Source organism: Ursus arctos, unplaced genomic scaffold (assembly GCF_023065955.2).
Source record: "Ursus arctos isolate Adak ecotype North America unplaced genomic scaffold, UrsArc2.0 scaffold_3, whole genome shotgun sequence".
NCBI classification, from domain to species: domain Eukaryota; kingdom Metazoa; phylum Chordata; class Mammalia; order Carnivora; family Ursidae; genus Ursus; species Ursus arctos.
Genome location: NW_026622985.1, coordinates 98,189,530 through 98,216,371, shown reverse-complemented (window position 1 = coordinate 98,216,371; position 26,842 = coordinate 98,189,530). Strand labels below are relative to the sequence as shown.

General features: G+C 47.1%; 1 long non-coding RNA gene across 1 annotated transcript in view; it reads right to left on the bottom strand.

The window, feature by feature from the left end:
• LOC125281091 (uncharacterized) overlaps positions 1 to 26,842 on the bottom strand; it is a 303,368-nt gene that overhangs the window by 54,298 nt on the left and 222,228 nt on the right. Inside the window, exon 4 of the long non-coding RNA XR_007188156.2 lies at positions 24,816 to 24,920. This is a non-coding gene — a long non-coding RNA (uncharacterized LOC125281091). The remainder of the gene's footprint in view (positions 1 to 24,815; positions 24,921 to 26,842) is intronic.

Here is a 26,842-nt window from a genome sequence, read left to right as displayed (position 1 = left end):
ATGTTATTTTCTTATCATTTAACGTAAGATGTATTAATAGCAGTTAACTTCATATCACAGGATTTATCCTACAGGATATCAAGGGAGTAAAGTGGACTTCACCCAAGGATTCTGCATCCTCTTCTGGAGAAGAGGGAGCTTCTTTGCTTGTACACAAGATAGTTGTATCTTATTGGGTGGAAGCACAAGTGTGTGGTCATCTCTCTTTAGAGGTTAATGCTGGCTTCAAGAGTTGTGTTTGGTGCCAAGTTCCCAAGGGGGTAGACTGGACTGTGATGGTCTGTTGATGCTGGCTTAGTTACAGTCCTGTTATCCAACAGAATGCTAGTCCGTCGAGCTGTTCCTGTGAACGTATTTTGCTCACACTGTTTTAGCTGGTATTCGGAACAACCTTCTTCTACTGTCAGAAAACTTTTTCTTTTTTCAAAATTTTTTTCCAGCTGCGACCTCAAGACTCACTACGACAATAGCCCTATAGCCTCAGTAATTTCTGAGTTATCATCCTCAAATGACAGCAAAGAGGAAGAAAAAAGTACTTTGTCAGAACCATACAGATCCAGACTTAAAAACAATTAAACACACCCCTAAAAATCTGTTTAGTCTGTTCCTTAGCACCTTTAACTAAACTTGAGGGAAACGCGGTGACTCTCTTTCCCTCATGACCCTCTTCAAGCCTGACGGTCTCACCACAGTGGGTAGTTTGCCTTGATATTAACTATCTTCCGGAAACACTTCTGTGTAATGAATAACCTTTAACACTTACTTCTGTTGGATACAAAACCAAATGACTGTCATTCATAACGTTTAGTCTCATCAGTTCTAACATTCTCTAAGGATCTGATATCTGTAAGTGCCTGGTGACAAATGGCATTAGATAGAGAAAGTTTATGTAACAAGGCAGCAAAGACTGCGATCATGTTAAAACTGACAGTTCTGAAAGCAAGAGTTCGTAAAAATAGCTTACTGATCAAAAAGCAGAATTAGGGAGTGGAATATGAGATGGGAGATGTCTAGTGAAGGACGATCATTGATTCTAATTTGTGGACAGGTATTGACACAGAAAATCGAGAGATAACAGCAAAGCACTGTAAGCAGGTAGTATTCCTATAAATACGGACTCTGAGGAACAAGAAGCACAAAGTTCAAGCTGGTGCTCTTCCCACTGAAGAGACAGAGCAGTGCGACAGCTGGTCAACTCTATCACTTGAGCCTGGGAAAGTGAAGTGAGCAAGAAGTGTTTACAGCGAGTATACGTGTGATTCCAGCCATGGTGAGCGTGAGGCACCTAACTTATCTCCCCACTAAAATTCACTAGAAACCTGGACAAACATATGAAATAATAATTTCCAGATACTAGACATTGACAGCGCAGGAATCGCATTCTAGAAAGAAGGGAAGAAATGTGAGCCTGACAGTTACCCTGAGTGACAGCCCAGAGCATTTTCCAGGTCATAGCATGGGAGGGGAGTTAGAGAGAGACCGATGGTGGAGGCAACAGTGATCTACAAATTCGAGAAGATTTCAGAGAATACTGTGCACCCCCATGAGTGCGTGTAAAAACTGGCTAATCCACACAAAGTCTTTAGTTAACAGTATTGTCATAACGTTGCTTTCCCAGTCTTGATAAATGTGCTGTGGTTCTTTAAGATGTTGTCACCTTGAAAGCAGGGTAATGAGTCCACACGAACTCTCTGGATAAAATGTGCAACTTCTGTGTGAGTGAAAAATTATTACCAAATATAATTTTTTAAAAAACAGAAACTAAAGACTTTTAGAGGAAGAAATATTAAGAGAATTCATTGCCGCCAGACTTTTACTATAAGAAATATCAAAGGAACTTCTTCAGGTAGAGGAAAAATGATACCCAATGGGAATTTTCCTATACAGAAATGAATGAGACCATTCAAAATGGAAAATACATGGTTAAACATGAAATAATAGTTATAATCTCATTAAAGGCTGATTGCTTAAACCAAAAATAATAAAAATAAAAGTGAGTTTATATTAGTTATTTGTTGATGCATTAATGCTTACACTAAACACTTGGCTTAAAATAACAAATGTTAGTTATCTCACAGTTATGGAAGGTCAGGAATTTGGGAGTGGCTTAGTTGAGTGATTCTGGCTCAGGATCTCTCATGAGGTTGTGGTCAAGATGTCGGGGAGGGTGCCATCATCTGGAGGCTCAGTGGGTTGAAGGATCTGATTCCAAGATGGCGCCGTCCCATGGCTGCTGTCAGTTACCTCGGGACTCAATGAATATTGCCAGGAGGCCTCGCTCAGGTTTTCTGCACATGTGCCTTTCCACATGGGCAGCTGGAGGTCCATCCCATATGGCAGCTGGCTTCTCTCAGAGTGAGTAACCCAAGAGCGAAATTAAGGCAGAGGCTGCAATGCCTTTTATGACCTGGTCTCAGAAGCCCCACATTGTCTGAAATCCTAATCTCTAGAATAAAGACACATAGTCCAGACCATGCTCAAGAGAGGTGGCTTACACTCCACCTTCTGAGGGAGGATTTCAAAGAATTTGAGGATATGTTTTAGAACTATCGTATGTTAAAGGAAAATGTCTAACAACAGTGGCACAAAGGACAGAGGTGGGAAAGGGAAGTGTGCAATATAAGTGTCTGGGACTGTGAGCGAAGTGGTATCATATTATGTGAAGGCAGACTGCAATAAGTTAACACCATATGCTGTAAACCCTAGAGAAAGCACTAAATTAGAAATACACTGCTATAGTCTCTCATGCTTCATTCCCCCTTCTGATTACTCCAGAGCAGGGAAACCTTTACCAGAAATGGGGTTCGAACCCACGAGGATATAAATCCATTGGATCTTAAGTCCAACGCCTTAACCACTCGGCCGAAGCATGAGAGACTATGGACTCTGAGAAACAAACTGAGGGCCTCAGAGGGGAGGGAGGTGGGGGATTGGGATAGACTGGTGATGGGTAGTAAGGAGGGCACGTATTGCATGGTGCACTGGGTGTTATACGCAACTAATGAAGCATCAAACTTTACATCAGAAACCAGGGATGTACCGTATGGTGACTAACATAATAAAAAAACATTAAAAGAAAAGAAAAGAAATACACTGCTAATAAATCAATAGCAGGGATAAAAATGGATCCAATAAAAATGCTCAAGTAATCAAACAGAAGGCAGCTAACAGAGGAAAGGGGGAAAAGAGCAGATAGGACATACAGAAAAGAAATCTCAAGATGGTACATTTAAACCCAGTCACATCAGTGATTACATTACATGTGCACGACTAAACCCACAAAATAAAGCCAAAGATCATTAGCTTGGACTTCGAAAGTAAAACTAACTAGACACTCGCTACAAGAAACACACTTTACAATGCAGCTATATCAAAAATATATCATAAAATATTAAAAATAAATATCATAAAAAGACTAATCAAAAGAGATCTGGAATGGCTATAATAATGTCAGACAAAACAGATTTCAGAACAAGGAGTATTTACTGGGAAGAAGAAGGAAACTTCACGATAAAGGGGTTAATTCACTTCCTAAAATCCTAAATGTGTAGGCATCTCATATGACCCTACTAACAGATTTAAAATATATTACACAGATATGAGTAGAACAACAAAAAGACGGAAATGGATATGCCCACAATTACAATCGGAGGTTCTAGCACTCCCTTGAGGAAGTGCTAGAACAGGGAGCCAGAGAAAACAACCAGGAAGGACAGAGAAGGCTTGAACGACACCATCCCAAAGATGACCCATGGACACTCAGGGAACATCCCACCCAGTGACAGCAGAGTAAACATTTGTTTTCAAGTACAATCAAACCTTTATGAAGAGAGACTATATTAATACATTTCAGGGCAGGAGTATGCAAGCCACTGGCCAAATCTAGTCCACTGCCTCTTTTTGGGGATGAAGTTCTGCTGGAACACAGACACACTTGCGCGTGTATTATCGATGGCGGCTTTCGCACTATGGTGACAGAGGTGCGTAGCAGCAACAGCGGATATATATGGGCCCATAAAGCTAAGCTCGTCCCGTCTTGTCCTCTACAGAAGAGGTTTACTGACCCCTGTTGAGGAAGATTAAAGTCATAAAGATCATGTCATCTGATAACAGAAGTAATCTATATATCAGTAACAGATTTCTAGAAAATTCTCAAGTATTGGAAAGTTAAAGAACACATTTCTATATAATCCATAGGTCAAAAAAGAAATCACACATTAAAGTAGAAAATATTTAAAACTGAATGAAAATGAAAACACTATATAAAAATGTGTAGAATACAGATAAGACAGTACTTAGAGTTAACTTAGGGCATTAAGTGCTTATATTAGAAAAGTAGAAATGATCTCCAATCACTGATTCTACCTTAAGGAGGACAAAACAAATCCAAAATAAGCAAAAAAAAGGAAATAATAACCATGAAAATGAACATCAAAGAAAAAAGAACAGGGAAACAATACAGAAAATCAATGAAACCAAAAGCTAAGTTTTACAACAGAGAAATAAATTTGGCAAAACTCTGTCCAGGAAAAACTTTGTTTAGGAAAATCAAGTAGAAATGATCTGTCAAACTGTTCAGGAATAAAGAAGTTCTCAGCATACAGTCTACATTCTTTTTCTTAATGATTTATTTTTATTTATGTATTTATTTACGAGAAAGAGAGAAAGGGAGAGGGAGAAGCAGACTCCATGCTGAGTGCAGAGCCCAGCTTAGAGCCGAACATGGGGCTCAATCTCAGGACCCTGAGATCATGACTTGAGCCTCAACCAAGAGTCAGGTGCTTAACTGCACCACCCAGGCGCCCCTACATCCTACATTCTTTAAAAGGATATAAGGGAATATATTATAAACAGTTTATAAAACAAACTCATAAACTTAGGTAAAATAGACAAATTTGTTGCTTGCACAACCACCAAAGGTAAATCAAGAGGACACGATGCGGAGTAACTGAAACCCTTGCTCACTGTTGGGGAGATCATAAAATCACCCAGCTTCTGGGGGAAAGCCATCTAGGAACTCTGAATAACGTCAAACACTGGCTGCTGGTCCAGCAGCCACACTCCTGAGTATTAGCCCGGGGAATGGAAACATATCACCAAGTAAAGACTTGCATGTCAACCCTCATCTCAGCTTCATTCACTGGAGTGGAATCCTGGAAATAGTCCAGCGTTCACGAACTGGTGCGTGAACAAACAGCAGGTTATGTCGTCACAAAATGGATACCACTCAGCAAAGAAAAGGAATTGACGATAGCTATGATTTCACCATTAAAACATTCTAGATCATGTTTCAACTGAGGTGACCAAAAGAAAAGCAGTGGCTGCCAGGGACCTGGTGGTCAGGGGAGGGACTGGACTGCATAATAAAGGACATTTCTGGAGTATCAAAACGTTCCATGTGATGATTGTGCTGGGAGTGACCCCAGCATATACACTTGTCAAGATTCATCACGTTATACATGAAAGTTGATGAACTCTAACGCATAATAAAAGTGACTTTACAAAAGAAAATCCCAGTGTGAGGTGGGGGGAAGCCTGGGGGTGACACAGGGTGACCCCAGCACATTATGAGTTAGTGAATCAGAGTGAGGCTGGTCCCCTCACAGCCCCAAGGGGACCCTGCCCCTGTCCAGGATGTTGGGTGGGCGGGGAGGGGACATTGGGTGGGTGGACCGAGGAAGCCGCCAGTTTGCCAAGGCTTCATGAGAGACTGGAGAACATCTTCGATGCATCAGATTTTAAATCCTGCTAGGAAAAGGCAACACAATTCGGTTACTGATCAACAAATAAAAATTACACACACACACACACACACACACACACACACACACGCTATCTTATTGTATTAACACTATTTCTCCCTTGCAAGGACATTATATGGGGTCCTGTATCGGAGACAAATGAAGGCACTTAGCCACTTCTCAGTGCTTCCAAACATACATCTCCTCTGAATGCAGATGCTGTTCCTAGAAAACACTCAGAAATTCTCAAAGGAGGAAGAGGACTGTGCAGAATTTCCTGATTCTGGTAAGTCCCTTTCAAGGGCTTGTTATTTTCAGTCTCCCTGAGAACTGCTGCCGTAAGAAAGTGCTGGCACTTCTGGGAGGTAATCTTATCCCTCAGGTATGCAGAGAAAAGCAGCACTGAGCACCCCTGCCCCGTGGTTTGAAGGTCCCAACCCTATATTCAGTGGTTCAGATGTCCAGGTGTGTCACCATGTGGCCTGGTGGGAACGAACCAGGAGGGGGTGACGTGGCAAAGAATAATCTGAGAGATCCTGAAGTAAAACATTAGGACAAAGGGAGAATTGAGGACGGGAGCAAGTAAGGAGCAGGCAAAGAACTCGGGGAGGTTCCAACCGGAATGAGAGGCGCTCAGAACGTCGCTGGACCGTAAAACTGGAGCACCCCAGAAATCACATGAGTGAGCACATGATCACTGAGCAGGTGCCCCATGCCGGGCACTGCTCGGGGCACGGGACTGCGGTGGAGATGGAGGTGGTACTTACAGAGCAGACAGGGAGCGCAGGCGCTGAGAAGATGTTGCGATAACAAGTCGTGATGGCCACGACGGCGCTGGGGCTGCTGAGACTCGCAGAGCGCGAGCCCCCCTGCCACCTCCAGCACATAGCAGGGCTCCCGGGAGAGGCGCCCTGTGAGCCAAGACCCGAGTGGTGGGTATTCATCATGGGGGGGAGGCAAATTAGAGCGGCTTCCAGATCTGCTCCAACAACCAGAAGAAGTCAGCGTGACACATCCCGGGAGAGGCGATGGAAGGCATGGGGACCCCTGAATCGTCTAAGGAGCGTGGCTTTCCTCCACAGGAAAGTGGGAAGCCGGCCAGGTGGTGGTTGAAGAAAAGGAGTGACATGACCACATTTGCATTTTCACAGATTTCCTGGGAGGCTGGGGATTTTAATTAGTCCCATTTTGCCCATAAAGCAATTGAGACACAAAGCCCAAAATCACACAGTGATCTTCTAACCCACAGCACACAACCCACAACTCAAAGGCCAAATCACAGCAAACAGCTTCCGGGGTGAACTTACATCCGTGGGTGGGACTGGGTAGGGATTACTTTTCGTAGTTTTCAGGAACCCTCCCTGCTCTTTCTGGATAGCAGCGGGCAGATTTCCCATCAGCAAGAGTGTTGATTTTAATTTTAATCGAACCTACCAAGGTCTCAGTGTGGTGCCTCGGTGACCATTAAAAGCCCGCTCGGCTTCAAGATCCTGCTCAAATTCCCCATTTTCTAGAACTACCCAGCGGAGTGCAGGCTCATCTTCCCCTCCTCGGAACTCCTATATTCAGCAAATGTTTGGGAATACAATGTATTGTGTCCCCGCGTCTATAAAGACGAGATCCCCTGTTCCGGAAGGGGGTGATGGAAGCAGGCCCTACACAAGTTAACACGATTCCCCATCAGACGAGGCAGGACATGTCTCCTCCCACCTGCGGCATTTCCCTGCCTCGAGTTATGAGTCAAGAACACACAAGTAAAGATGGTCTGTGTTGTTTTTCTCAAGCACAGGAATTGTGTTGTGTGCCTCATGCTCCCCCCAAATGCCCAGCTTACTGCCCAAATAAAAGGGTCCATAGTAGCAACACACAGCGAGGACGGCCCACCGAGCCCCTCGAGGCGCAGGCGCAGGGCATCGGCAGAAGACGGCGATCCATGATGGAAAGATAAGGAGCATGTCAGTAGCATTAACAAGGTCAAAAGATCCCTTGTCGTGCTTACCTGTCAGGGTTACTGTGAAACCACATGAAATGAGGCATGTTTTCTGTTTCAGACAAAAAACTAGAGCTCAGAGAGGGTGTGGCTTACCCCAAGGACGCAGTCCAGGGAGAGAGGGACAGGGTGTAGATCCCGTGCCTCCAAGCAAGGATGCAACTGTGGAAGTGACGGAGCTGGACACAGGCGGAGACACACAGGACGTGCACACGCACGCACACACACATGCACACACCCCATCCAGCATCCAGGATGGAGAGCGTGAAATCAGCGAACAACCACCGGGGGCGCTCCAGCGGAGTTAGGGAATCCCTGATCCCTGAGCTCAAACTGCACCCAATCAAAGATTCAAGGAGCACCGTGAAAGGTACGGCAAATGCACAAATGAATATACACCCCGGATTCCACCCTCAAGCACACGGGTATTTTCCAGACTCTGGGCTGGCTTCCAGGGCTGACGGACATGAGGGGCAAGATGCAGAGACCCACCCTGCAGGGTCTTCCAGCAGCGCAGTGCAGTCTGTTGGGGGCAACATTAGGTGCCTGGCTGGCCCAGCCTCCTTGAAGACCTCCAGGAAGAGAGGCCAACTCCCTCTGCTCTGCTCTACGACAAAAGCCACAGACATATTGTCTCACAGCTGGGGGGGCTGGAAGCTCAAGACCGAGGTGCCCACAAATTCAATGTCTGCTGAGAGCTGGCTTCCTGGCTTGTAAACAGTCTCCTCCCATGGAACCAGCGGGGGGCGGGGGGGAGGGGGGAGACAGAGAGATCTGCGGGGGGAGGGGGGGAACAGAGACAGAAAGGGGGAAAGACAGGGAAAGACAGGGAGAGAGCCATTTTCTTCCCTTGCTCTTCACGTGAAAGCACTGATGCCATCATGGGGGTCTCATCTAACCCTAACTGCCTCTGAGAGGCCACGTGCCATCACGCTGGGGGTGAGGAACTGAACACAGGAATTGTGGGGGAGACACAGTCAGGCCAGGACAAGAGGCAGGCTCATGGGTGTGGCAGGAGGAGCCTTCGTGGAGATGGGGAACCAGCACGTGGGGTGGGGCAGGGAGAGGAGGGCAGGTGCCCCCATCATGAAGATGCTGTCCAACCAACGGTAGCTTCCACATATTTGGCCGAGCATTTCCACGACACAGTGACCGTCACTCAGCTTTGCAGGCAGAGGCATTTGGGACTGTTGTCAGGACTCTTCCATGGGGCATAGTCTCAGGCTGAAGGACCAGGGGTCTCGATGTCCAGCTGGGCTTCCTGCCGCCCCCTCCAGGACTTGACCCCCATCCCCTCACTTCCCATCTCCCAGGTTGTGCCACCATCACACCCACAGACCTCCCACCCTGGCCACAGCCAGGGTCAGGGCTGCCTCGCAGATCAGCAGCGGCTCTTATGTAAACAGCATGTGCTTTGGCAATAAGTACCAAGAGCTTTATTTTTTTTAAAGATTTTTAAAAATTTATTTATTTGACAGAGAGAGAGAACGAGTGAACACAAACAGGGGGAGGGGCAGAGGGGGAGGGAGAAGTGAGCAGGGAGCCCGAGGCGGGACTCGATCGAAGGACCCCAGCATCATGACTTGAACCAAAGGCAGACACTTAACTGACTGAGCCACCCAGGCGCCCTCAAGAGCTTTAAAAACATGTATACTTTTTCATTCCGTAGTGGCATCTTCTGAGAAACCCTCCTGAGAGTCTGAGAATACTGTCAGGGGTGCAGATGCACAGAGCTGTGTAATTACTAAATATATTTTTTAATAATGGGAGCCTTGGAGATAATTTTAAAATTCAATAGTAGGGTGCATGTTTTATAAACTGTGATTCATCAATTCTATGGACTATTATGCAGCCATGAAATGATGGGTATAAGAATTTTTGTCATGGGGCACAGCGGTTAAGCGTCTGCCTCGGCTCAGGGCGTGATCCTGGCGTTACGGGATCGAGCCCCACATCAGGCTCCTCCGCTGGGAGCCTGCTTCTTCCTCTCCCACTCCCCCTGCTTGTGTTCTCTCTCTCGCTGGCTGTCTCTATCCTGTCAAATAAATAAATAAAAAATCTTTAAAAAAAAAATTTTTGTCATGCTTTAATATTTTCATATATCTCCTTCCCAATATTTCTTCAGGTTTCTTTTTTTTTTTTTTAATATAAAGTTAACTGTAATTAACGGTGGTTGCCTTCTCTACTTTTCTATGTTTTCCTGAGTCCTGGCTGAAAGACAATGAGCTCTGAGCCCAGGCAGGTCCGTCTCCCACCAGGCCTGGTGCCTGTGCCCCGCTGAAGAAACCCTGCCCAGCCCACCTGCCCACCTACCTGCCCAGCCCACCCACCTGCCCAGCCCCAGCCCCTACATGCTGGTCTTGGTTCCAAAGTCACATCCTCAGAAAGGCCTTTTCAGAACTCTCCTGTGAAACCCAGCTGGTCCCATCTCCATAGTCTGTCACCACAATTAAATTTCTCCGGGACATTTACCAGTGTCTTAAACTGTCTAGTTGAGCCCTAAGTCCCAGGAGGGCCACTCCCCCGCATGCAGCAGCAGTGGGCACCAACCAGGTATCTCCCACGGAGGGAGCGAATTTCAGCAGCTGAACAGCCCTGTCCTGGGGCCTGTTCTCCTCTAGTCCTCCCTCCTTCCCTCACCCCAGTCCTCCTACTCTCAAACCCTGACATGTACTGAGCACCAGGGAGGCCCAACAGTCTTCCCGAAAGCTCTCCTTTCCAACGTGAGGACGACGACAGTACACAGAAGCTGGCTAAGAACGAGGACACCGGAGACCTGGTTTCCGTTCTGTTATTTCTCATAAAAATCATGTAATAATTCTGCCTCTGTTTCCACATTTGTCAATGGGGGAAAAATACCACCTATTTCATGAAGATAAATAGATCAGAAAAGCCTTTCGAAACCCAAAGCCCCTGACGTTTTCTGGGAAGGGACGCGGGAAGCAGCGCCCAGCCCCCCGCCGCCGCCTCTCCCGTCCAGAGGACTTGCAGTCCAAGCCACAAGGGTGTCTCTGGTTTCCTCGGTGTCCGTATCCGAGGACCGCTATTTTTACCCCAGCCGCTGTGGGGCTTGGAGTCCCATCGACCGGAGCCACTGTTGAACGGCCCTTGTGGAGGGGGCCTCGCTCCTACCCCCTTCACCCTTGGCTCCTCTTCCACGAACAAGCACTCCACTGCAATGGGCCTGAGCATGCCTAACTGATCCTACGTCCCAGCCATCTCACTCAAGAAAGGTGTCCCTCGGTCTCTTCGTGGCCACACCCAGCTTGTCTGCTGTGAGTCACCAGGCTGTCCCTCGTCACTCACTGGTGGTTCCAAATCCAAAGTTGGTGGAGCCTGGGGAGGTGGGGGCACAGAGGGCAAAAGACAGCCTCCCTCATGGCCCTGCCCAGGGGCCCCCTGCCCCGGCCAAGGCTCAGGGTTCTCCCAGAGGCTCTGAACACAGCAGGGACTGGCGAATCAGCCAGGCTGGAATTCAAATTCTCGTTCTGACACCTACCAACCAAGAGACTTAGGCCAAGTTACTTATGAGCCTTGATTTTTTTCCCCTGCAAAATGGGATGCATAATACACATCACATAAGAGTTTAAGTCCACACCAATTTTCTAGGATAATTTCTGGGACCCAAGTAGATGCTCACCAACTCCCTACTGTCCTCTGTCATGCAGGGGCTGGATCTTCGAGGCCAACCCCACTCCCACCCCACAGAGCCACATGGATGACGAACACTGACATGACAAAGCTATCGAGCATCCCCTATGAACGCAACAGTATAATCCAAGACTTCTAGAGATGTGACGAATCTCTTTCAGGCCAATGTGGAATCCAAGGATTGGATAAAACTACTGTGTCTGACTTTGAAGTGATGATGTTCCCTCCAAACAGCCCTCTTGTCCTCCTGTACGCCTCCCACCCGCATCCTTCTTACCCTCTTCCCTGTCAAAGTCACCTCCACCCTGAGGCTGAACCGCTCAGAGTCACCTCTGAAGCTCCTGACTTCACACACTTGGTGCCTGGGGCCCCTGCCGCCTGTCACTCCTCCCTTCCCACCCGCCCTTCCCACTCAGTGTGGGACGGGAGAGTCCAGGTGAGAGGACGACTCAGAAGGGGAGTAAAGGTTGCGATGCAATCACTCTCATGCTTTCAAATATTCTCCCCCAACTCTATTCTCACCGTCTCAAAGGTGGTAGATGCATCAGAACTTCACTCTGGAATGCGAGCAGGAGCTCACCTTCCTGGTTGGAGCTAGGGTCACAGTCACTTAAATCTTAGGATTAACTCAAAATTTACATTTTAAAAGGCAAAGTATTAAAACAAGAAAAGGTCTAGATCTCTCTTTTCTAAATTGTAGATTAAGGATTATAGATAACCTAAATTGTACCGCAATGCTTTTTTTAATCAGAGGAGTGAAAATCACTTCCTTCAGATTATTCTTTTCTTAATTAGAGGCTTCTGCACAGGCAGGTAGAGGACATTCTCTGCTCCTGTTCAATAAGTAGAAAGGGGAGTAAATGGCATTCTCCAAGAGGGAAATAGAAGCTTTGGGAAATTGCTTCAATAGCAGGCTGTGAGTTCACGAGACATAGGGGTGACCTCCTCCTCCTTCCTGGCGCTGCCCTCCCCCACACTCCCACCCCTGCTCCAATGTCACCACCACACACCTCTCCCTCAATACTCCACGCTCACGCATGCCTCTTCTCCAGTTGCAGAGGGCGAAGGTCATTACAAGGAGAAGATGCGTATAGGTTTTCACGCGCGCTCCTACTCCCAGGGAATGCTGACACACCCGGGGGACCAGTAGCAAAGGAGAAGGTACCCTTCCCAGATCCAAAGGGCCAAGAAGAAGAAACAGTGAATCCTGGGAGAGCTGGGGGCCACCCAACAGAGCTGAACTTGTAGAGGGAAGAGCCACTACCAGAACCAGGAGCCAGAGGCTAGGGAAGTGCAGAACACACCCCCATCTCCTCTCTCTCCCAGCCATGCCTTTGTCTGAACCAACTGGGGCGGCTTCAAGGCGAGCAAGCACACAGAGAAGACCAAGAGGGTACAGAATGGAGGAGGGTGGCAGGGAGGAAGAATAATCACAAATACATTTATTTTTTACAAAGTACGATTGATAGGAAAGTTTGCTAATTTGCCTTCTATTCTGTCTCTTCATCTGTCACACTTATCAGAAACCTAAATTCAGACTACAGGAAAAAGCCAAATGCATCCACGTTTGCCTAATTAGAGGAAATGCCTGTACCAAGAAAATAGAGCCAAGCATTGACTTTTTCAGTAGGAGCTATGAGACAGCATGCACGGGAGAGAGAGAGGAAGAGAAAGTGCGTGATAACCACCAGTCTCCTGTCTGACCCTCTTAGTGGCAATTTGCTGGGCAAAGCCCTGAGTTAGCACCAGATCTGTATTTTAACACCCTTCTTTAAAAATAAAAACAAAAACAAAAACTAAGCTGTGTTTGCTTAAAGCCAATTAAATAAAGCAGTTTGGTTTTTTCTAAGCAATGTTTAAGTAAATGCAGAGACTGTGCTGGTTTCCCCTGGGAGGAATGTCATCCCAGAAGGCTTAAATTCAACCCCTGCCCTCTTCCCTGCATGAAGGAACTGCATGATCCCGGGCCACACGTGTTCCCAGCCAATGCGAAAGGGGCTGCATCTCACAGCAAATCTCAGTCCAGTCAGGCCACATCACACGCTCCTGGCGGGGTTGATTGGCCACCTTCCCCCAGAGCGTGAGCGCCACTAGGCAAATGCACTTGTCTCTTCCCCTCCCTGTTGTGTTCCCTTACCTAGAACACTGCCGGCACATGGAAGGAGTTTGGAAATCATTAACTCAGTGAACGAAGAAATGAATGCAAGACCAGTGAGACCTCCAGGTCCAAACAAGACACTGCTGATAACACGTGTCATAACAGATACTATGTCATTTCCCAGAGCGCCAGCGCTGACTTCCCTAGACTCCCATCTTGGGTTAATGTGACCAGCGGCTGCTCTCCTCCTCACACAAGTTCAACCTGAGCTCTTCCTCAGACCCAAGAAGCACCTAAAGAATGAACAGAATCAGGCAGTCCTAGCTTTGTGTGGATGGACTCTCCTACCACCACTGGACGGTAGGAGACCAGATGCAAACTCTCCACGTCCTCACATGCCCGGACTTAAATTTCATAAAGTCGACATTGTGAACGTCTTGGAATAGGAAACACTCACTCAACAATTACAGAGCACCCACTCCTGTAAAGCTCTGTGCCCCCAGGGACCGGCCACTGGCCTGGCTGGAGAGAAAAGGCAAGTATGAAAACGATTCCAACACACAGAACCGTGAGACTGTAACGAGGGTCATAATCAAAGAGCAAACAGGTTTCCGGACGTTCTCTTCTAATCTCCTGCAGTGCGCAGGCGTGCCCGGAGACCCAGGATCTCACCTCCTCCCTTCTGATCTGCCTGGTATCTTTCACATCAGTAGATCCGCAAGACAATCAGGAGACACGCCAGCATGTTCCTTACAGACGTAATTATGAAAGCTTCTGGCAAACAAATAAACTCCTGGTAATGCAAAACTTGTTTTCAAAATGATTTCTCTTTTCCTGCCCAGAGCAGGCTTACCAATAAATACTGAGTGTGCCAGGAAGTTGCTCAATTATTCATGTACTAAACTTCCTAAGTGTAGCTGGGAAAGACAATCTCCTTGAACTTACCTGCTTGCCCGAAAGCAATGTGTTACTCACTGGCAGAGGTGTCTCCATATTCACCTTATTTACCTGTCAGTAGTGTGTTTCCAGGTGAAGTATCTCGAAATGCATTTTAAACCACTTAATTTCACCCCAGTTAGTGTCTGTCTTTTTCAAGCCCAATTCAAAGGATTCTGCCCCCTCAGTTGTTGAAGCTGGGTCAGAGATACACATCGTCAGCGTCCACGAGCACACACCCATCCATCACTCACTCCACAAGTCATGGGCTGTGAGGTCCAATGAAGAAAGGGCAGCGCAGTCAAAAATGAAAGATCCTATTTCTTGCCAAGTACTACCACGTGTTAGCTACGTGACCCTGGCAATCATTTAACCCCTCTGGGGCTCAATTTTCTCAAATCTTACAACTAAAGCCTTAGAAAAGTAATATGTGCCCTGCCTGCCTCACAAGGCTGAGATCACATATATGAAAATGTTACATGTATTTAAGCGAAGATTCCATGGAAGTATGTGCCTCTGAGAATATCTGCATTCCCTAAAGTAGGTATTTGCATGCATCTTCCAGAGAGCATACAAAAACATCCCTGCCTGGATAGTTTTCATGGGCTCCAGTCTTACTCCCAGCTGCAGAGCCTATGGGTCAGTCGCTTAGTGAGTGACTTCACAAACATTTCTTTGAATGCTCTGTGCGGCCCACACAGTAACGGACACCAGGCATACAAAGCTATTTCCTGCTTTTGGTGAACAGACAGAATATTGTGGGAGCTAGAAAAGTAAGAAGAGAAGCTGGTTAAGTGGTAGGTTAGAAGCTATTTCAAGATTTCAGACCAAATAAAGAAAGACGCTGTGACACCCCGAAGGCAGTGGACGGACAAGGACGGAAAGCGCAGTGGTTGAGAAGGGCCAGTGGCATTTGGCGGTGTTTCTGGCGTGAATGGGACAGTCACATCGATGGTGGCCAGTGGTGGGGATGTAAGGAAAGGAGCAGACTGAGATGAGTGGAAGGGACAGACCTAAGATCTTACTGGATTTTACTGAGCGTGGAGAGGTTATCATGGTGTGCGTTCCTGGAGGACACAACTCTGCTGACCCAAGCAAGGCAGCTCCGCCGGGATGGACAAAACATGTAAGAATCCTACCACCTAGAATTCCGGTCACTTGAGGGCTGTCAGGGAGCACTGGGGAGGCTCCACGTGCAGCCAGCCATGCCTTCAGAGGGACTGGCAGGCAAGTCTCCTGACCGAGCGTGCAGGCAGGATTGCGGCATGGATTCAGCGGCAGCCTGACCGGTCACTTTGCATCCAGCCTGGAGGTCCATCAGGCAAATCTCTGTGAGACGTCACACTTCCTCTACACTGTGAGGTCTAAAGTCATGAACGAAGAGGGGCGCCTGGGTGGCTCAGTCAGTTAAAGCATCCGACTCTTGATTTCAGCTCAGGTCATGATCTCAGGATGGTGAGATCAAGCCCCGCTTCAGGCTCCGCGCCTGATCCTGTCTCTCCCTCTCCCCCCACCTCCAAGTGCACTGTCTCTAAATAAACAAATAAAAGAAGAAACTTGTATTTCTCATTTATGGCCATCTTTCCCTTTCAAAAATGTGCATCTGTAAATGGGGCCCGGCATCCAGGAGACTTGGAGCTCACGTCTGAGAACAATGCTTCACGCACAGGGAGCTGAGGCCCAGACGGAAGCAGTGCGTGGTCAAGGGCACGCAGCTAAGGTTGCAGGGTGAGTCTGAAAACCCGGGCTCTGTGCCTCCAGAGGCAGCATCCCAGCAAGGGCCGGAGAGCTCACCAGCTTGCAAGCAGCCCGTTCCCTTACGTCAGAATGCTTGAAGAAACCCTTGATTTCCTCGGTCCTCCCATTTCCCACGCTTCACGCAAGTGCTTACCGCGTATTCCCGCCCCCTCATCTCCTCTTCCCTCTATTATCTGTAATAATCTGGAAGCGGGCTTCCCTCAGGCTCTTCCCTGATGGGGCCTCTCACCCTGAGTCTGAGAAGAGGCAACACTGCCTCCTGGTGGCCAATTCTGGGCTCTGCAGAGGGGCAGGCCCATCAGCACGACCCTGTCTGCATCCACCCAGGAAAGGAGAGGAAGACCTTTCTCTCAGTTTTTGGCAAATAAAGGCGGAGGGCAGAAGGACGAAGTGTGAGCACACCTGGGACGTCTGCAGAGTGGCCCGGCACCTGCTCTGGTCCTCACCTGCACGTGTTGATGCTGCGGTGCCCAACCCCCCGCTGGGGTCTCCTCTCCCCAGTACAGAAACCCTCTCTCAGGGAGGGCCTACAATCAGTCCCCTCCTGGCTTGCTATTGAAGCCATAATGCACGTAGTCCACACTGGGAGAACGCTATCATATATTTATATATATATATATATACATATATTAGAACAAACAGGAGGTACATTAACTTCAATCCTTCCTGGTAACTCTCAAAGGTTATTAAAGGTAATCTAGCTTCGGAACCCCAACAACACTTCTCACATCCCTTTTTATCTCCTCCAAAATTCTCCTTCATCCTTTCCCCTTGATACGGTGCCTTCACTGCACGCATGTTCTGAAATGAACAAAATGACCCCCCTCCCACTCTTCTCATTCCGGTCCCTCTCAGTCTTTACTCCCCTCGTCCTTTCTGCCTCTCGGTTTTTCATTTTGGACACAGCCCCGTTCCCTAGGTCTTTTCTTTCTCCTTCGGCTCCAGTCCGATCCATCTGTCTCCTCCTTTACCCCTGCTCACAAATGCCTGAAGCCCCTGCCAGCCTGGCAGGCACTCTTGGCGGTGTGGAGAAGGGCATGAGCCCACCTGAAATGTCAGGCCGTGGGATGGGCCAGCAGGAGGCAAGACTGCGAAGGCCCTCCTACCTGGGAGGTTCCATCGAAGCCGCTCCCGCACGTGTGCTGTGTGCTCTCGCTGGTGCCTCTCCTGGCCTCCCGCACATGTGTAGACACAAGAATATACAGGAAACGATCTCTAAACCTCCCAAGTGAGACTTGAAACCATTTCACAAGGATGGATACTTACTGGCCAAAAGGAAGACAGAAAAGCCTCTGAAGGTTATTAGCTTCTGGCTCTGGGCTGATGCTAATAACAGGTAAGCTAACGAATGTGCCCTTAGGAGGGTCTGTGGACGTCCAGCAACACACGTTCTCAGCTTGACTCTCTATCACAGGGGACCCAGTGGAATAATGGACCCACTGAGAGTAGGGGTGCCTCATCACTGGCAGAATCCCCACGCTGACTCCCTGACCTGTGGAATGAGGGATACTGGAGTAGGGAAAGCCAACAGAAAGCTCTGGGAACTGCCTTTCCTTTACCAAAATTGTAAACCCAAAGCAATAGCACATGCCTTAGGCATCAATGCTACCAGAGCCTGCAGGGGAAAGAGAACTCCACAACTCCTTCTGCCTTTCTTGTCCGAATGGTAAGGACACCAGATGAGTCAGAGGGAAGGACCGTGGTCACTGCACCCTTAATCAGGTGGCAATGTCCACCCTCGTTGTGGTTCCGAACATGTCACCTTCACCGAAGCAAGCCGGCATTGCCCCGCTGCCCGGGAGGCTGACCTGGCATGTAACTTCCCCCATTTCCCCCAGTAAAGACCAGAAACAAGGCGCCTCGCATGGATCGGGCATCAGCACCTCCTCGCGCTCCTACCTCGTGGCTGGGCCAGCTCTCCTGCCTTCTCATACGACAGACCAGAAGGAACCGGAATGTCTGAACATGTCATCCACTATCACGCTCCTGGATGGCACTGTACTCACTGGGTCTGAAGTGAGGAAGAAGCAAGCATGAGAGAAGGTGAAAGAGAAACCTCCCCAAAGCCTGAAGACCCACCACATTGACAGTGTTTCTAGAGGCAGCAGCTGAGAATGTCAGAACGCTCTCTAAAGTGGGAGAGATAGCATTAACGCTTCGTAGCACCCATTGCAAAGACACAGACACAGCTCTCCATGGGCTCTGCACATCTTGGAGGCTGCAAATAGGATATGTAGGCATACTTCTAAATACGATTATTTTTTTTCAAAGATTCTATTTATTTATTTGAGAGAGAGAGTGAGCAAGAGAGAGAGCACAAGCAGGGGGAGAGGCAGAGGGAGAAGCAGACACTCTCCCTGACCAGGGAGCCCAATCCAGGGGCTCGAACCCTGGGATCCTGACTTGAGTGGAAGGAAGACACTTGACCGACTGAGCCACCCAGGTGCCCCTAAATACAATTACTGAGTAACCTTGAAGATGGCTGGTTTCAGGGCAGAGAGTAAAGAGCAAGAAGGTCTACCGCCTAGACCTCAGTGTCAGGTCCAGGCAGTGGTTCTGGCCGTCTTGTCCCTGAGGGCTGTGCGTCAACACATGCAGTGGTATTTCCTGTGGGACAGACAGGTGATGCATTTTATAGAGATTCTGACAAATCCCACTGCAAGAATCACCACACAGTCCCCTGGGCTTGGAATGAAGCCATGCCATCTTCTGCCAACAACTATCCTCAATTTGGTAAGCAGCTCCCGGCCTCCTATTGACCCTGGTAGAAAATTCATGTTTAACCATAAGGCACCAGTTAATTGTGTAACCCGAACTGTCCATCATAACTGTGTTTTTTCTCATCTACCAAATCACAAGATTGGAGATTGATGGTAATATTCAGCTATCCATGGAAATGGTATGTATCAGAACAAGTGTGAGCTAGTTGCACAGGTAGCTAGGTCGTTCACTCACCTGGTACCTGTGCCTCTTGCTGTGTGTACTGCTTTGCCCTTAACAAACACCTGGGGCCTCATGGGGGTTCCCTATGAAAAGCTAACAAAAAGGGTAAAACCGGTTTAAGATGGGTTCGTATAATATACTCATAACCAGCCAAATGTACGACAACCACAACAAATGTGCACCGCCCAAATGTATGAAAGGGGATGGCTGTAAAATGCAACCGTGAAGGGAAATCCTTCCGGGGGCAGAATCCAGGAAGTAAATTTGCTTTTTAAAAACCTTTAGGAAGAAAGATCAAGAACAGAGAAGAAATAGAACAAAAATTTCTTACTAAGTACCAAGACATTATAAAACAGTAGTAATTAAAACACTATGGTATCAGTGCCAACATAGCTAATGGGAAAGGATAAAGAGTATACAGAATTGCCTGCTAATATACAGAACATTGATGAATGACATTACAAACCAACGAAATACTAAGCTATTCAATAAATAGTGCTGGGAAAATTGATTATGCATATGGAAAAAGGCTAGTATCTATGTCGCACCATCAGTGAAAATAATTGTGTAATGAGTTAACCAGCATATATAAACAGCAAACCCTGAAATCTTACCCCAAAATGGAAGGCCATGCCTTGGGGTAACCAAGGAGGTATTAACAAGACACGAAAATCACAACCAATTAAGAGAAAGATGGGTATGTCTGCGGACCTGTGTGTGTATTATGTAACTGCAGAAACGTATTTGTTCATCCAACACCTGAGCGACTACCACCGTCCGTTCATACCCTCCGGCTTCGGCAGGTGGCTGCGCAAACCACACCCCACAGCCTCTGCCCCAGAGAGAGTGCTGACCCATAAGCAAGCAAGCCAAACAACGCTGCACTTAAACAGCACAATGAAAATACCACTTTTAGGATCATCAACTCCATCCTAAAGGATCTTTACTTCCAGACGAATTATTAATCAATGTATCAGTGCAGTTGTGGTGACAGACGGCAGACCAGGAGGTGACAGTTTCCCCGAAGGCATCTGCCCTACTTGCTTAGTCATTCAGGAAGTATGTCCTGAGTGCCAGACATAATAAGCCTGGGATACAAGATGAATAAGAAATAATTTCTCCTCTACCCACAAGTGGGAAAGCTCTGAGACCAATGATGGATGGAGGCAGAGGGAGAAGGAGAAAGCCCAGTGCCAGGCAGCGGACGTCACGATGGTGGGAAGCTTCCGTTGCCATCGGGGGCATATCGAAGCACCTATCCCAGATCCCGCTCTATGCTCACGCTCCAATACCCAACAGTGAAGGCAAAGAAAATATTTTGATTCAGATAATTGGGTGAATCTTAAGTAAGTCAGAATTCTAAATGCATGCATTGCTATAAAATTGTAATCATGTGTTAAAGGCTGTTATTCCAATTACCAGCCAATGACGTTCGGAGGTTCAGAACAAAAACAAGGATTCCAGAGCTCCCAACGGCAGGCAGGGTTTTCGGAGGTAAGGGTAGTGCACCAGCGAAGGGTTCTTTTGGGGAAAAGCAGACACTAAGTGGCAAAGAACTCGAGTTTCAGTCCTGATTGTGCCGCACGCTAACTGTCCAAGCCTGGAGTAAGTGACTTATCGTCTCGGAGCTGGGGAATCGCATCACGAATGTGATGCACTCATCGCGACCACTAACGTGAGGTGGTGAACAGAGCGGCGTACGCGCATGACCACCAAGGGACGTGTGCTCGCAAAGCATTTCTCAGTGTTGCAAAGTGCGTCCTTCCCATAACTGCTTCACTTTGTTTTTACCGAAGTATGATTTTCACATAATAAAATGCACACATTTGAAGTATATCGTTCACTGAGTCTGGCAACTGTATACGTCCGTTTAACTACCAAGAACGTCAAAACGTAGAACCTTACCATATCCAGAAAAGATCCTCTCTTCAGAAATTAATCTCATCAGAACACACACACACACAAAAACAAACCAAAACCACCACTGCCCTTGCTTATATCAGCATGCCTGTGGAGGACTGTAGTCTGTGATTTTCTTTTCTAGAAACATCTCAATCAGATTTCTGGCCTCATGCCTGTGCTGGCTTCATAAAAATAGTGGGACTCACTTCCTCCTCCTGCCTTTTCTGGAAGAAAAATGCACAACAAGGGTAATATTTCTCTTTAAGTCTTTGATAGGATCCACTAGTGAAGTCAGCTGAGCCTCAGACTGTCTTTGCTGAAAGGCCTTTTTTTTCAAATTTAAATATATATGTATATATATGTTTTCAGATTTTCTTTCTGCTGGTGTTCGTCTTCGTCAAAGAAGCTTACCTGCTCCACTTTTACTGTTGACTCTGTTGGCACGTGTGTTACTACGTTTCATCTCGATATTGTCTGTAATAGATTTATTGATAGCCCTTTAACATTTTCTCACACTGATTACTTGTGCCTTCTTTCTTTTTTCTTTCTTATTGATTGGTTTAGCTTGGGGTTCATGAATTCTGCAAATCTTTTCCGCATGTCCACTTTTGGTCCCGTTGATTCTATTACCTGTCTTTACTTCATTGATTTCTGCTCTTAATTATTTTCCCTCTTCTACATATTTCAGATTCCCGATGCTCTTCCTTTCCTAGCTTCTAGACACGGAGGTTTGTACAAAAGGGCAGAAGGAAGAGGTCGACGCTCCGGGTGCACAGAACTATACATTTCTTTCTAGTACTGCTTCGGTTGCACTGGCACTTGGACGTGTTGAGTTCTTTTTGTCATTCAGGCTCTAAATGTTCTGATCTCCTTTGTAATACCCCTTTGACTCAAGGATTTTTGTTTCTTGGTGGGGTTTTTTTTGCTGCCTAATTTCTCATTTGACCTTTTCCAGATATCATATTATCGGTGATTTTTAACATTTGAGGTCAGAGTGTTGCAGGACCCAAAGATCAAAGGCATAGACAAGGCTACAGCTGAGCTGAAGGAAGACACAGCACCAATGCAGAGCAGTCACCCTGGCCTCCCCAGACAGAGGGGAGACTCTGCTTAGATAGAGACAGCGCCCGGCAGGTTCCCACTCTGGTCCAGTATGCTAATGAGGGAAGAGGAAAGGAGTGCCTCATCCTGACTGGTGGGAAGGGCGTCGTCCCTTCTTTTATTTTAAAATTTTTTATTTAAATTCAATTTAGTAAACATATAGTGTATTATTAGTTTCAGAGGTAGAATTCAGTGATTCATCAGTTGCAGACAACACTCAACACTCATTCCATCAAGTGCCCTCCTCAATTAATGCCTGTCACCCGGTTACCTCATCCCCCCACTCCCCTCCCCTCCAGCAGCCCTCGGTTTGTTTCCTAGAGCTGAAAGTCTCTTATGCTTTGTCTCCCTCTCTGATTTCATCTTATTTTATTTTTCCTTCCCTTCCCCTATGATCTTCTGTTTTCTTACGTTCCACATGTGAGTGAAATCATACAGTATTTGTCTTTCTCTGGCTGACTTATTTCACTTAGCATAATACCCTCTAGTTCCATTCAAAAGTTCATTCTTTTTGGTGACTGAGTAATATTCCATTGTATATGGACCACATCTTCTTTATCCATTCATCTGTCGATGGACATCTGGGTTCTTTCCATAGTTCGGCTATTGTGGACATTGCTGCTATAAACACTGGGGTGCAGGTGCCCCTTCAGATCACTACATTTGTATCTTTGGGGTAAATACCCAGTAGTGCAATTGCTGGGTCGTAGGGTGGCTCTATTTTTGACTCTTTGAGGAACCTCCACACTGTTTTCCAGAGTGGCTGCACCAGCTTGCATTCCCACCAACAGTGCAAGAAGGCTCCCCTTTCGCCACATCCTCGCCAACATGCGGTGTTTCCTGACTTGTTAATTTTAGCCATTCTGACTGGTGTGAGGTGGTATCTCACTATGGTTTTGATCTGTCTTCCCCTGATGGGAGGGCCTCATCCTGAATGGTCGATACTGGCAGGCGACCCAGGCGGCTCGCAGGTGCTTTTTGGTGCCGGGGTCCTCTGTTTTAAGTCGGGCTTATATACCAGGGCACATCCTGGCTGCATCTGGGTTCTGCTCTGTGAGAGAAATGGTTTAGCAAGAACAGCCAATGGGAAGCGCCCCACATGCGCCGTGTTTTGGGAGCTTGTTCCCCCGGTCCCTAACAGTCTCAAGAGAACACACTTTCTATAACATCACTCTCTTAAAACTAACTGAGACTTCTCCGATGGCCCAGCCTATGGCTGGTGTCAGTAAATGTTTACGAATATATTTGTATTTTGTGTGCAGTGTTGGTAATAGGTTAAGGCGGTTGACAGTTATGTCCAAATCCCCTGTATCTTTATGACTTTGCCTAGTTGTTTTTTCAGTTACTGAGGGATGTGGAGAATCTCCCACTCTGATTATGGATTTACACATTTCTCCACTCTCCAACAAAGACTGACTTCTGCTAGTGTTTGTCTCATATACTTTAGAGCTCCGTTACTAAGTGCACACAAATGAAAACTGCTCCTAGTTCACTGTTAGATTTCCATCATTTCTTTGGATGGGTTTCACTTCTCTGCTGAAATTCTCCATCTGCTTCTACGTACTGTTCATCTTTCCCTTTAAATCCTCTGACACATTTACTGGGGTTACTTTATAGCCCACGCCTGCTAATTCCATAATCTATGTCTTTGGGCCTGATTCTATGACCAATTTTTTTCTCCTGATAATGGATCACATTTTCTTGCCTCTTCGTTTAGCTCTTTAGTTTTTAAAATCTCATTCTGTACAGTCCATGTGAAAGAATAACTGAGAAGTAAACAGACAGTATTTGCTCCTTGAAAAGGGTTAGAAGCTGAACCAAACACATCTGTAATCGGGCTGTCTGAGCTTTGCTGCAGCCTTAATTGGATTCCGTTCACCACTGGCTTCAAATACTTTGAGGGCTGGATCAAGACGTTCCCGTCAGAAGGCTTGGGATATGAGAATTAAGATTCTGAGCGTCTCTCGAGGCTTTACAAGCCAGCAGCAGGTCCCTGAGCCTTAGGAGACTCGCTCCACCCACTAGGACAGGCTTTGATTCGCTGATGCCTTGCATTCTGTGAAGGCCCAGGAGCCGTGGGGGAGCGGTTCTCAGTCCTGCGCTCCCCGAAGCTTTCACGAGGGCCCTGCCGCGTGCTCAGGAAGGGTTCTGCGCACCTGGGGACTCACTCTACCTTCCTGTTCTCCCCTCAGCCCTCAGTGCTGCTATTGTGCTCTCAGTGAAGGGCTCGTGAAAAGATCTAGGGGTGGGTGTGGAGTCACTCTGGGACCAGACATCCTCAGGTTCCTCAGAACCATCATGTCAGCCCCACACGGCAGATGAAAGTCGGTGGAGCGACTGACTTCGGCTCAGGTCACGATCTCAAGGTCCTGGGGGGATCTGCTTCTCCCTCTGCGCCTCCCCCTGCTCATGCTCTCTCTCTCTCAAATAAATAAACAAAATCTTAAAAAAAAAAGGCGGGGGACATTTGGGTACAACATCCTACCATTTCTGAGGTAAAGAGAAATGTGCCAAAGATTAAAGCAGCCACCGCTTCTCTTTTTTCCAGGAAGGACTTGTCTCTCACTGGAACTTAGTTCCGTTCTTACTGGGATCTAGTTCACTCAGGTTTTCTCTGTTCCCAGGTCTACATTGCTTTTAAAAATACTCATGATTATGGAAAAAAACCCAAAACCCCTATGATTATGTCACTTACCTGAACTGGCCTCACTCTCAGGGCAGTGCTGTGGTCTCCTGCGGCTTCCTACATCCTGACGACGCTCGGCTTAGTGTCGGGGACGTGAATGTGAATAAATCATCCCTGCGGTGGGAAAGAACGAAATGCAGATTTTAAATCGTTACCAGGGTAAATCTGAATTTCAATCAGTTTTACGCACCAGAGAAAATAAAATTCCTTGCTACCTAACATGCGCCCATTTCTAAGGGCTTCTACATGAAGAGATGTAGACGGTGCGCTGCCCAAAGTTCCCAAGCTAAGGGACAAGCCCGGAGAGGGAGAAGCAGGCTCCCCGTGGAGCAGGGAGCCCGAGGCGGGACTCAATCCCAGGACCCTGGCATCATGACCCGAGACGCTTAACTGACTGAGCCACCCAGGTGCCCAGGAGAATCTGTTCTTAACTCACACAAAGGCTCCACTCACAAAGGCTAGCCTTGGTCTCTGTGTTACTGTCCTCTGCGGCTGACAGACTCCGACTCCTAAACAGTAACCATGCACCACCCTCCGCTCGCCTGCTGTGGACCAGCAGAAAGAGTACAGACTGCCGTGCACGAATTAACGACAGTGTCCTGCTCCTTTATCGTGCCAGGTCCTGAGACTTCCCAGGCAGACTTCCACTCGTGGCTGAAGTTCCCCCAAATCAAACACAAAGTGGGAAGTGCCTGAAGAATCCTGGCATCATTTTTGAAAAACAAAACAAAACAAAACTGGACACCTTTTTACTCGATGTTAATATTCATCTTTTCGTGGAGACAGAAATTCTTGATTGTGATGTATCTCATCCACTTTATTTGCTGAAAAGGACAAGTGGGCATTACTGCTATTTGCAAGAATGTTGCCTGAGTTATCTAGAGTAACTGGTCACATACCAAGGCCAGATATGGAAAGAAAACACCGGCAAAGGTAGAGAGAAGCCCTCAGCTACTAATAGACAAGCCAGCCCCTCTTCAGGAAGCTTCGGGCAGTGCAGTAGGAGAAACCTTCTCAAATAAAGTTCTTTTTCAATAAACTTCCTGACAATTACTTTGCGATCTCATTCCTTTAAAAGAGGGTGAGTTTATCCCTACTTATATATTATTTGGAGTATAAGTTGGAATAACTGTGACGTAAAATCTGAACCAAAACTTTCACTTAAGTCTATTTATGTGTCTGTGCACAGATCATGTGAAAGTTTGTAATTCATTTATTTAATTGGTTCTATCAAAAAATATTTATGGAGTTCTTATGATTTTTTATCTACTGTTGTCTTCCTAGTGCTTAGATAATTGCCCAGCACAGTGTCTCCTGTTCAGATATTCTAGTGAAGAGACACCTAAGAATAATACGGAAAAATAAATAAATATCATTTCTAGAAATGATAAACATGGTCTCTGCCTAATTTAATATCTAAACCAGACACTTTTGAGCGTAATTGATGATTACACCAGGAAAGCAGGTGCCATCAGGCACTGCCTGGGAAGAAACAAGACGGATGGTCATCTCAGTGAAAAGTTCTATGAAGAAAGTGAGTCAAGGTTCTGGCTTGGAATCGCGAATAAATGGGACAGGGTTTAAGTGAGTGGGGAGGTAACTCAGGGGTTCAGGAGAAGCCCTGAGCAAAGGCTGGCCCTTGATGCAGGATCCGAGTGCTGAGAATGAGTCCCTGCAAAGACTGGAGAAGAGTGATGCTGTCGGGGGCGGGGGGTGCAGTCCCCAAGTACAAGGGTCAGAGAAGGAAACTCGGTGCTGTATGCAAGAAACAGAAGGAAACGCTGCGGCCACTGTCAAGCTAAGGAAACAAAGTGGCAGAAGCCGGGGAGGTGGGGGAATGAGGCTGCACCCCGCTCTGCAGTCAGCTGTCCGCAGGGGCCCTGCTGCGGGGCTGGCCATTTACTCCACGTGAGGTGGTGACTCACTGAGATGTGAGCGAGAAAGGCTCACAGTTAGAGGGAAATAGTCATGACAGTCGTGTGCTAATGTAATGTTCTTAAATCCATCTAATGGTATTAATGCATTTGACAAAACGT